The sequence below is a fragment of the Mauremys reevesii genome, linkage group 3 (assembly GCF_016161935.1).
Source record: "Mauremys reevesii isolate NIE-2019 linkage group 3, ASM1616193v1, whole genome shotgun sequence".
NCBI lineage: Eukaryota > Metazoa > Chordata > Testudines > Geoemydidae > Mauremys > Mauremys reevesii.
Window position 1 is genome coordinate 108308769 of NC_052625.1, and position 10967 is coordinate 108319735.

Here is a 10967-nt window from a genome sequence, read left to right on the forward strand (position 1 = left end):
GTTGAAGAGGCTGAGTGTGTCAGTAATAATAATTTGCTGTTAGCACCTTTTGATTTATCTATTTTAAAGATTTTTACAAATATTATCCAACAACACCTTTAGAGATACAATAAGAATTATTATTGTACACTAGCAGAGGGAAAATGGAGGCCCAGACAATTTACATGAATCTGCACAAGGTCACACAACTCAGTGGGAGAACTGGCAATAAAACCCCTGAGTCCTCACCTCCAGTCCTGTGCACTGTCTACTATACCTAAGGTTAAGATTTTGTCACGGTTATTTTTAGTAAAAGTCATGGACAGGTCACAGGCTATAAACAAAAATTCATGGATGTCTGCAACCCGTCTGTGACTTTTACTAAAAATAATGGGGCGCAGGGAGCTGATGGGTGGATGACTGAAGCCTGAGCCCTGCGGCAGCTCAGGGGGGCTCCGGGGCCTTCATTGTCTGCAGCAACTTAGAGGGATTCCAGGGCCCTCACCGGCTCTGCCACCCCAGGGCCTGCGGCGGAAACAGAAAATGTCACGGAGGTCTCTGAAAGTCTCAGAATCCATGACTTCTGTGACCTCTGTGACAAAATCTTATCCTTAACTATACCATATTATTAGCATGACTTATTTATTTACCTTGGTACTCACAATGTGCTCCTTGATGAGCAAATATAGGTGCTCATCCTGAAAGCTGCTGAGTGCCCTCAACTCTCATTAAAAGCAATGTGACTAGAGGATACCCTAGCACATCACAAGATCAAGCCCGTTGAGGGCAGTATGGTTCTCTGTCCACAGGAGTTTACAATGTAAACTACACAAAATCCAGGCCAGACAGACAAATTTTGAGTATGTGATGCATTTTTTAAGAGGTCACACACTATATTTAACTAGAGATCATGATAAGGGTCCCACTGAAAAACTTGTGGTCCACAGGCACTTAAGGACTGTTGAAAATCCTAACCTAAGTGCCCAGATCTGCCTTCATGTATGCATATGCAACCCTATCATGAGTATGTTACAGGTTCTCCTGTGTCCAAACTTGCACAGTACATCGCCTGTTCTTCCTCTAATATAGTCACATATCTGATTTGAAGCTAATGGGAACTACACTTCAAAACCTCTTTTTGAAGACGCCTTTAAAATGTAGCATATACATGTATTCCCTGATGCTTACATTCACTTTAGAGTGAGATATCAAAAAAAAAAAAAAGGACTCTACGTTTAAAAATCAATGGCTGAACAAAAACCACTAAAAGTTAAGAAACCTCTAAGTAAGACTATCCTTCCCATCTGGATGTAATGCAATCCAGTGACAGGATAACAAGGTTATGGTTTGGGTTTATAATGTGTTTTTTAATGTTTTTATGTGGTATTTCACAACCCATTGGGGCCTCCTTTTTTTTTTTTAGTATATTAGGAAACATCAACTGCAGTATTAAATTCACTACATGAGAAAACAGCTTGCTCAGAATCTAACTCCTGCACCATAGGAACTTGCCTTCCTGGGTACCTTGGATCTCAGGCATTTACAGAAGCAACCACAGAAAATAGGATTTCATATAGTTCCTGCCAAATGTAGTTAAAACCCAGGTCTCCATTCATTAATATTATATGTCTCCAACCTACCCTTCCAACGCCCCCCCTACAATAACACACACATTCAGACATTTGGGTGGGGTGGTTCTTGAAATGTCTGCAATGAAGTAATTTAGTAAAGGTTGCCACGCTATCCCCCACTAGCCTGTGAGGGGGCACACCCACACTCTACTGGAGAGGAGGCTAATGAGCTTTTATGGGCTCAGCCAGCACTAACCAGACACACCTGTAAGGCTTGCTCTGCCTGGAGGGAGGAAGCATAAAAACAGAAAGGCTGCTGCTGGAATGGATGGTGACTAGGAAGAGATCGCCATGCCTGGCTACTAGGATAGGTCAGCACAGAGAAAGACAGCTGTAGACCCTACTGCCTCTGACACCACACTGTATGGACCAGTTATAAAGTGGGGGTTATCAAAAGGAGGGGCTGGAGGCAGACCCTAAGCTTGATCAGGGACACCAAAGCCTGCAGATAAGCTGAGTCCCCAAAGGGGTGACCACAAGACTGACTAGCTTTGTCTTTTTCTTTTACTCAGATTCTCCCTCTCCCAGGCAGGAAGAGGGAAAGGAACCTTTTTCATTTGGTTTGTTAGGATAATCCCTTGTCTGCTAGAAGCAGGGGAAGGACTCTGTTAGCAGCCCAAATTGTGGTCTGGTGGAGACTCGAGGGCCTTCAGCCACCACAGAGACCCTTTACATCCAGCTCGTGCAGGTAAACATTCACCGTACATATTTCTTGCACCTGTACCTATGGCATGTGCTAGCTTGCATGTTATCATCATGAGACACGGTGGTTTTCCAACCGTTTCACTTTGTGGACTACTTCATACAAGAAAGATCCTTTTGAGGCCACTTCCTCTCCCCATGCTTCAATCCCACAATGTCTGGCCCGCAACTTTGTTTCTGTCTGCAGACCATGAGGGAATCAGGAAACCTTGGAGGTGATTACAAAGTGTTTATTTTCCGGTTGAAATAATGGATTCTGGATAGTCCAAACCAGCATCAGAAGACTTGTTTAATCCTGTGGTGTCTTTGCAAGCCCATTAATGCCACTATCATAGGACTCTGACGTGTTAAGGGGCTGACTTTCAAACAGAGCCAGAATTAAATGTCCTTCTGCTTCTCCTTCAACCCCTGTGCTCAGCTAGTGCAGGGAATTTCAAAACTGTAATGGGCTATAAGCTCAATGAGAAGTAAAGGATGGAGAAGTCCCTGTCTTTTGATATTTAAAATCAGAAGCTTGCTGTTTTGTTTCTACTTTTTTATTGGTTTTAAATAATAATCGAAACAGTACATTAAAAATATTGTTAAAACTTGTTCCTGAGTGCTTCATACAAGATAAATACAAAATACCACAACCTTGTCTAGCTATCGACATTCTCTGCAAGTGTCCAGGAATTTACCTACAGAAGACATAAGTGTTCCCACCTATTACCCTACTATATGACGTATATCTCTAGCATATTTAAAGGGGAAGACAATGGTGAGCAAAGACTACTTTAGGGGAAAAAAACTCTTACAAGAGCGAGAGCCTGGCTGACATGCTGTATGTCATTTGGAACCCAAGGCTGCCAGCAATTTGTGCCAAAGACACTAAACACAGAGAAAACTCAAGGCTCCTTTCATAATGAAGATTAATTATTTAAAAGTTCTCAATCACCCATGGCAGGACCAGGCACAGAATTGTAGTTACCAGGGTACATGGCCAAGGCTGCTCACATCCGTCTTTGGAATGTTGTCAAACAACTGCCTCAAACTGTAGCAATCTGTGTCTCAAGTCTGACACCTTAGGAGCCTGCCTTTCAAAGAAATTCAGAGGAGAACAAAAAGCTGTCACTCAGCAAAACAAAGCTAACTGTCCTAACTCACCCCCCACAGAGAAAACAAAGAGCCGAATAACCTTCACAGTCAAAGCACTGGAACATTTGGAATCTGTCTGAAAAACTTTATCTGGTAAAACACAACAAAAATTTCCTTCCCCAACAGAAAAGAAATAGTCCGTGTACTCAGAAAGGAATACCACACATAGATCATTCCATACCAATGGGCTATGTTTCTAGGACACTTGCATTCTCAGTTACTTTGACTTTCTTTCAAGCTAGAAACGGCTACCATATGATCATACACTTCTACACAGCAAGTATCCTAAAAGATACCAAAATGCTTTGCAGACTTTAAAGGATATATATGAATGAGGGCAGCTGCATGCACACACACAGTACAGAACTTGTTTCACAGTCAGGACAACTAGGTTTTAATCTCAAGTCTGAAACTGACTTTGAGCTTAGCCAGCCGGCTAATGTCTCTGAGCCTCATTTTCCACATTTGTAAAAGGGAAGGGGGTAGGACCTCAAAGGAGTGTTATGAAGTCCAACTTAATACTGTTTGTAAGACACTATATAGCAAGTGCAAAATATTAAGGCCAGACAAAGGCAGAGGTGGAAATAGAATGGACAAGTCCTGTTACCAACTCTGTGTTGGTGCTTCATGTGGTCTCTGGGAGGAGGTTCAGGAGGAGGATTTAAGTGTCTCTACATGTTTAGATCTGCTCAGTTGTCTAGCTATTCATGATGCATTCAAATTGCTGTCTTTTGAATGCACACTGCATCCAGAACCACTTAAAGTGCACTTAGCCCATCTGCTTTATGATCACCACTTACAAGTTAATGTTCTTTTCTACTGCATATATGTCATGGTGTTTGGCTAGTAGGTCTCTACTCAAAAACAGGGGATTGAATTTTCACCTTCAGGAAGAGATTAACTGTGGACAACTTCAGTCCCAAAGAAGACTGTTTGGAAATATAAGTTTTGTGAAACATTGTTTATAACGGGAAATTATTTAAACCTTAGCTAAAGCAGTCTCACCTGATAAGCATTAGAATGGTATTTACACACAGGTGTGCAAGTATTCTCTTTACCCAACTCTACTATAAAAGGCAGTCACCTTTAGTATAAAAATGCATGGTAATGGTTTAATAGTGCATGATTGATAGACAGCTGTGTAAAGCCTTAAAGAAGCATTATAGTCTGCTGACCAAATACTTCTGTCTCTGAGAGGCTAAGGAGAGGAATCGATGCCTATGAGGCAAAGAACACCGTGTTCCTCCCATGGGAGTAGGCAGGGGTGGGAAGCAGGAAGGACTACCCCTCTCCCCTTAACCATGCCCTCCAAAAACTAATTTAAAAATCTCTTCCAGTTTAGGACTCCATCCCAGCCTCCCTCCTTCCACAGTCGATGCTCAAGGGAGATACAAGGGCAGGATCCTTGGAGAGTGGCTTGGAAGAAGTAATGCAGAGAGCTCACTTGTAGTTCCTTGGCTCCTAAGTGTATAGCAGATGTACAATTACTCTCTGCATACCTTTCCTTGGCATACACATTTGTCCCAACTTCAGAATCAGTGAGACTAGTGGGAGGCTGAAATCTCTGGCAGCTAAGGAGTTCCACATTCTTTACTAGTCTAGAAACAGGACATGGGACCAAATCCTGTTTAAATACATATGCTCCAGAAAGGGAGAAAAAAACAGATTAATTAATACCTGAGTCACACCATTGGCCTGTGTAATTTCTTGTTATACATGCTAATAAAACAGGATTTATATACTCTGAAACCAGTAGGCATGGCAAGACGATTCTCTAGGAGGTGGCTGAATCCTATTGTGTGAAGTTTTTGTACCATGTTCATTGGCACAGACCCAAGCAGCCTGAAGTGGTTTGAACTGGTAGGTCAGAGAGAGAGGTAGTTTACAGCCAAGTTCTGAGAGGGAATTAAGTGCAAAATTATGTTGCATGATATATTATGGGCCGATCAGGAAACCTCACTGCATTGTCAAATGCTGCAAACGAGAAGGATGTAGGATTCCCTGGAGAGTTTAGGATTGCTCCAATTGCAGATTATAGAAACACTGCAAGAAAGAGAGGCCAGATTCATCCTGGGTGTAATTCCTCTGAAATCAACAGAGTTGCACCAGGGCTGAATTTGACTTTGATTTTAGACATCGACACAGACTCGGTATATGTATATAACACTTGGTTAACTTAGAGCTATTAGACTGCACAGCCCACCAGTGCAAACTCTAAAATGCAAGAAAATAAGCAATTATGTTATTCAACAGCTTATGGACATTTCCCTGTATCAGTTCTCCTTTTTCAGTTTAATTACCTCTGCTCCATTGTCCATATCCCACCATTTTCCTGAACACCCTTCAGGGACCCTTGAACTGTGGGTATGTTTACTAGTTAGGGTTAATGGTTTTTGATAATATAAGGTTGGTGTGACATTCAAAAACTAGACATTATGTAATTCTGTACATAGTTTCATATTGTATACGTGAAAGATTGGGTCACACTGCAAATAGTGGTAGCAAGAAGCTTCTCTGTAATGTTTAGAAAAAGTTATGTGCCTGGGTGATCTTTGTTAATTATTATTCTAAATCTGGCAGTAATTCTTATATAGGAGTTACACACAGAGAAAGATTTCAACAATGTATATTTGTGTTTTCTATCTATGGTCAGAATTCCAGGGTGCCCATTGATTGTTCATAACAAGGGTATAGATATGGGATGGGGGAAGGAAAGTAGTTAACCTTGAAAAGAGGAACTGGTAGATGGCATGTAAATGGGGTGTTGAATGAGTTAAACAAAGAAATAAACAGGGTTTTTTAGTCTTTGTTATGGTAGTATGTACAATCTATCAAACTTGGGCACAATTTATTACTACTTTATACCAGTTTTATGACTTTAATGGAGTTGCACTTATATAAACCTGATTTATAGCAGAAGAGAATCAAGTCCCTTAACTCTAAGCTAATGAAGTTTCTTGTGTGGGAATTTGCTAGACTTTTAAATAAGTAGTAATAGAGAGTTATATACAATCAAAATGTTTTGTTCTGATTTTGCCTTTTAAAATGTTATATTATATTATTTATAATATAAAAATAAAATCTGAAACAAAATTTTGAAATGAGAGAAAAAAATCAAAACATTCTGAATGGAATTTTTTTTTACCTTACTGAATTGCTTCATTTTGATTTGCTTTTCCAACATAACATTTTGTCAAAATGGACACATTCCCACAGAAAGTTTTGATTTAAACAAAATAGCATTTTTCAACACAAACACATTCTGTTGGAAATTTTTCGGCCAGCTCTAATATCAATATTTAAAATCTACATGCATAGGGAAGTAGAGATGCATGCTGGGGAGTGGGATGTATCATCTTAGAACATGTGCAAGACCAGGATTCATCACCGAATTTGATCCGCTGCTTGGATCATTAGCGTCCCCGGCTTGAGCCGGGTACTGACAGGGCGTGTGGTGTGAGTGCTGTGGACATGGCTGGAATCAGGGCACAGGGATAATCTTTTATACCCTTCCCCCAACTGAACCCATTCAGTCAAATATTGATAGCTATGTTTGTAACTATCAGCACTGATATAGTGTTCAGTAATTTTGAAAATGAGGTCACTTATTTAGGTGCCCAAATAGAGACTTAGTGAGGCACCCATTTGGAAATTCTTGATCTTGACTAATATAATTATTCAGTGCACATCACTATAGATATCTATCTGACAAAAAAATTGGAGCTTTCTTTCTAGCATATTGAAATGTTTAGAAATATTTTCCTGTAATAATGATTCCTTCTGGAAAGGTTCAAATGGGGAAATGGAAGCTAGTGTTCCCATGCAAAGCTGGCTGCTTAGTAATTCACATCTTAATGGAAGGTCAAAAATAAACATACCTTACTTTACTTGATCCAAGTTGTGTCAAGTGTCTTTTATTTTCACTAAGTGATTGGGGATGAAGGGTGTTTTTGGCTTGGATGGCCCTCTTTAGCATTCTCAAACCATGAAACTTGCTAGACCTTTATTGCTTGGTGTTACCTGTCCTGATGATACCCATGAGTAATAGAAAATAATGCTCTTTTCATGTGAAATTTTGTCCACCAGGGTTTAGATTGCAAACTTTGGCCCTGAACTGACCAAATCATTCAACTGACAAAAGGAGCTAATTTTAAAAAAAAACCTCTTTAAGTATAGTTATTTTTAAAGAATACTTTCCAGAAAGAAATCAAACCATTTGTTTCTTTGCATCATTCCCAGGTGATGTGGAAAGAAACAAATGGTTTGTGTGCCAGTAGAGCAAAAAGCATTACAATGTAAACAGTGCATCACCCAGGGAATGTAAAATATATGGTGTGTTGTGGAGAAAACAAAATAATCACCTTCCGGAGGGGGAAAAAGCTATTTTAAATATTTATCTTAAAAAAAATTTTTTTATCACACACACAAAGGATTTGCTCTGGCTATTCACTGCCTAACTTTGAGCTGAGTTTTCATTATCCAACTGCTAGACCCTACTGTTTGTATCGGGCACTCACTTGGTCTCAGTACCTATACAAGTATTTAGCCTCACATCTTTTCTTCCTCAACTAAGTAACAATGGTTGTGCTTTGACCTTCAAAGATTTGGGAATATTGGAGTGTATATCTTCTCACCAGGCTCTTCACCAACCTCCCTGAAATGTCTGGGGAATTAGCAGCTTTCATGAATAGTAAGTGCATAAAGACAGCCAATTAGCAGCTCTGTTGCTGAACCATTTGTGGGAAATGCTTCAGGTGATGATTCAGTGTGGCAAACTGACAGGTAGTTTAGGGACAGTAGGCAAGGTCATGGGTATTTAAAGACCCTACACACTTGCTTATTAATCATGTGTGATTACACTTTTGCAACTCATGGACGTGCAGTTCCTGTAAGCAGCAGAATCTCTTTGGGACCATATTTTTACAAAAATAAATAACTGACAACAATGGTGACCATTAAGTCTATTTCTGTTGTTCTTTGAAAAGATGCTCTAAGGACCTGTGACACTTTCTTCAATAAAATGTTCTTGCCAAAGCATTGTTTCACATGCATTTTCCTAAACGATGATATACAGACCTTCTGCAATAAAGCATCAATTTTTGCAAAGCATATTGCAGCAAAGACACAGAGGACTTCACACTTGTCACATTATTGCATGCACTGACAATAAGGCACTTCACAGTACCAGTGGGATAGAATTCCAATCCTGTTCTGAAAGCTAAAGCTCCTCTACTAAAGGAGAATCTGTGCTAGGAGCCTTCTAGCTAAGATGCAGATACAGCCCCAATCATTGTGGTATCTGAGCACCTCACACTTGTTTTGTAATATATTTACACTCACAACACTACTGTGAGGTATGGAATTATCACCCCATTCTACGGGCTGGGAACTGAAGCACAGAGACTTGCCCAAGGAAACACAGGAAACTTGTGAAAGAGCAGAGAATTGAATTCAGGTCTCCCCAGTTGCAGGCTGGCACTCCAATCATTGGGCCATCCTTCCTCTCTGTTTTGAGCCTATAACAAAATTCAGCCATTCTGGTTGTATCAAGTAGAGAGCAGTGGTAAACAAACATACTTGCCAGTTCATTACAATAGTCTTACTGCACCATTCTGTCTTCTAGTAACCTTCTGCTTCATTGACTCATTTCTCCAACTCAGCGAAAAACACTTATTTTATATGCCTCCTTAGTTGCTCTTTCCCTTTGCTGCTGTTTAATTCTCAGTGTGCAATTTAACTGTCAAGTATCAGGGGGTAGCTGTGTTAGTCTGTAGCCACAAAAACAACAAGGAGTCTGGTGGCACCTTAAAGACTAACAGAGACCTCACTTCTTCAGATGCAGGGAGTGAAAGTTACTGATGCAGGCATTATATAATGACACAGGAAGAGAAGGGAGTACCTCACAAGTGGAGAACCAGTGTTGACAGGGCCAATTTGATCAGGGTGGATGTAGTCCACTCCGAATAATAGAGGAGGAGGAGTCAATTCCAGGAGAGGCAAAGCTGCTTTTGTAATGAGCCAGCCACTCCCAGTCCCTATTCAAGCCCAAATTAATGGTGTTAAATTTGCAAATGAATTTTAGTTCTGCTGTTTCCCTTTGAAGTCTGTTTCTGAAGTTTTTTTTGTTCAAGAATGGTGACTTTTAAATCTGTTATAGAACGTCCAGGGATATTGAAGTGTTCACCTACTGGCTTTTGTATGATAACAAAACGCTATCCTTGAACAAAAAAACTTCAGAAACAGAGGCACCAGGGCAACAGCAAGCAAGCGCTTTGGGGAGCATCCTCATGCAGAGGTGGCAGCCTGGCTCCGGGAGTAGGGCAGGGAAGGTTGCTAGGCAGCTAGCCAGTGCCCTGGCTCCCAATCTGCCGGCTTCTGGCAGGAGGTGACAGTTTTTAAACTGTGGGGCAGTTTGAAAAGCTCTGTCCTAAATGGAAGGCAGAAACTGGGGGGTGGGTGGGGGGAAAGGACACATGACTGTCCCACCCTCCACATGCCGCTACATTTTCTGCCCCTGCAGCTTTGCACCCTGGGTGGCTGTCCTGCTCGCTCCACCCTGGTTATGGCCCTCCTGTTGCCCCATGGCACCCCATGGCAGTGCACTATAAGCAACTGAAGTGATTTGTTGGTCTAAAGAAAATAAAAACAAGACCACTTTACCAAGCTGTGTTTCAGAACATGGCATCATTCTGCGGTGCTCATGCCTTGGCTGGAGACTGACACCATAGACAAGCAGGGGCTAGCTGAAAGTAACTTATTTTTAAATGAGTCATGGGATTGTAGGGTTTTTTTTTATTATTATTCAAGTTTGATGAGAAGCAAGATGTAGCTAGAGCCACTGCTTCCTGCTCTGAACTCAATTTATTTAAGACAATTCCTCTGAGCTTTTCTTTACGATTCCCCAACCACTCCCATGCTCTTCCTGTGATCCACTCAGCCACTCTTACAATAGAGCTTAATAATAGATAAAGTAGTCACACTGGCCACTTATAATAATGTTTTCTTTTTGAAAACCTCTGTCTTGTGGTCACTGGCACCACAGCATTGTTTATCAGAACATAAAGTTCAATAGAAATCCCACAGTGACGTCATGCCATCAGGCACTTGCTGCTGAAAGGCTCTTATTGCAGCTTTCTGGGATGCATTCAGGCCATTGTAGATGGTTTCCTTAAGAGGAAACAATGAGAGGGATGCTCATTTCAAGGACATACTGCATTCTTGAGCAGGTGAGCATTTTTTAAAGGACTCTAAAATAGGCTTTTATAGTGATAGACTCAAGGAGCTCAATCTAGTTAGGTAACAAAGAGAAAGAAGGCAGCCTGTAAGTACCTACATAGGGAACAAAAATGTAACAATGGGCTCTTCCATCTAGTAGATAAAGGTATAACACGATTCAAGGGCTGGAAGTTGAAGACAGATAAATTCAGACTGGAAATAAAGTATACATGTTTAACAGTTGGGGTAATTAACCACTGGAACAATTTGATTTTCCATCACCGGCAATTTTTAAATCAAGACGGG

The 10967-nt window shown here is 40.8% G+C and overlaps 1 protein-coding gene across 1 annotated transcript in view; it reads right to left on the reverse strand.

Annotated features, from left to right (window-relative positions):
* PDE7B (phosphodiesterase 7B) overlaps positions 1-10967 on the reverse strand; it is a 259623-nt gene that overhangs the window by 206213 nt on the left and 42443 nt on the right. The window lies entirely within an intron of this gene.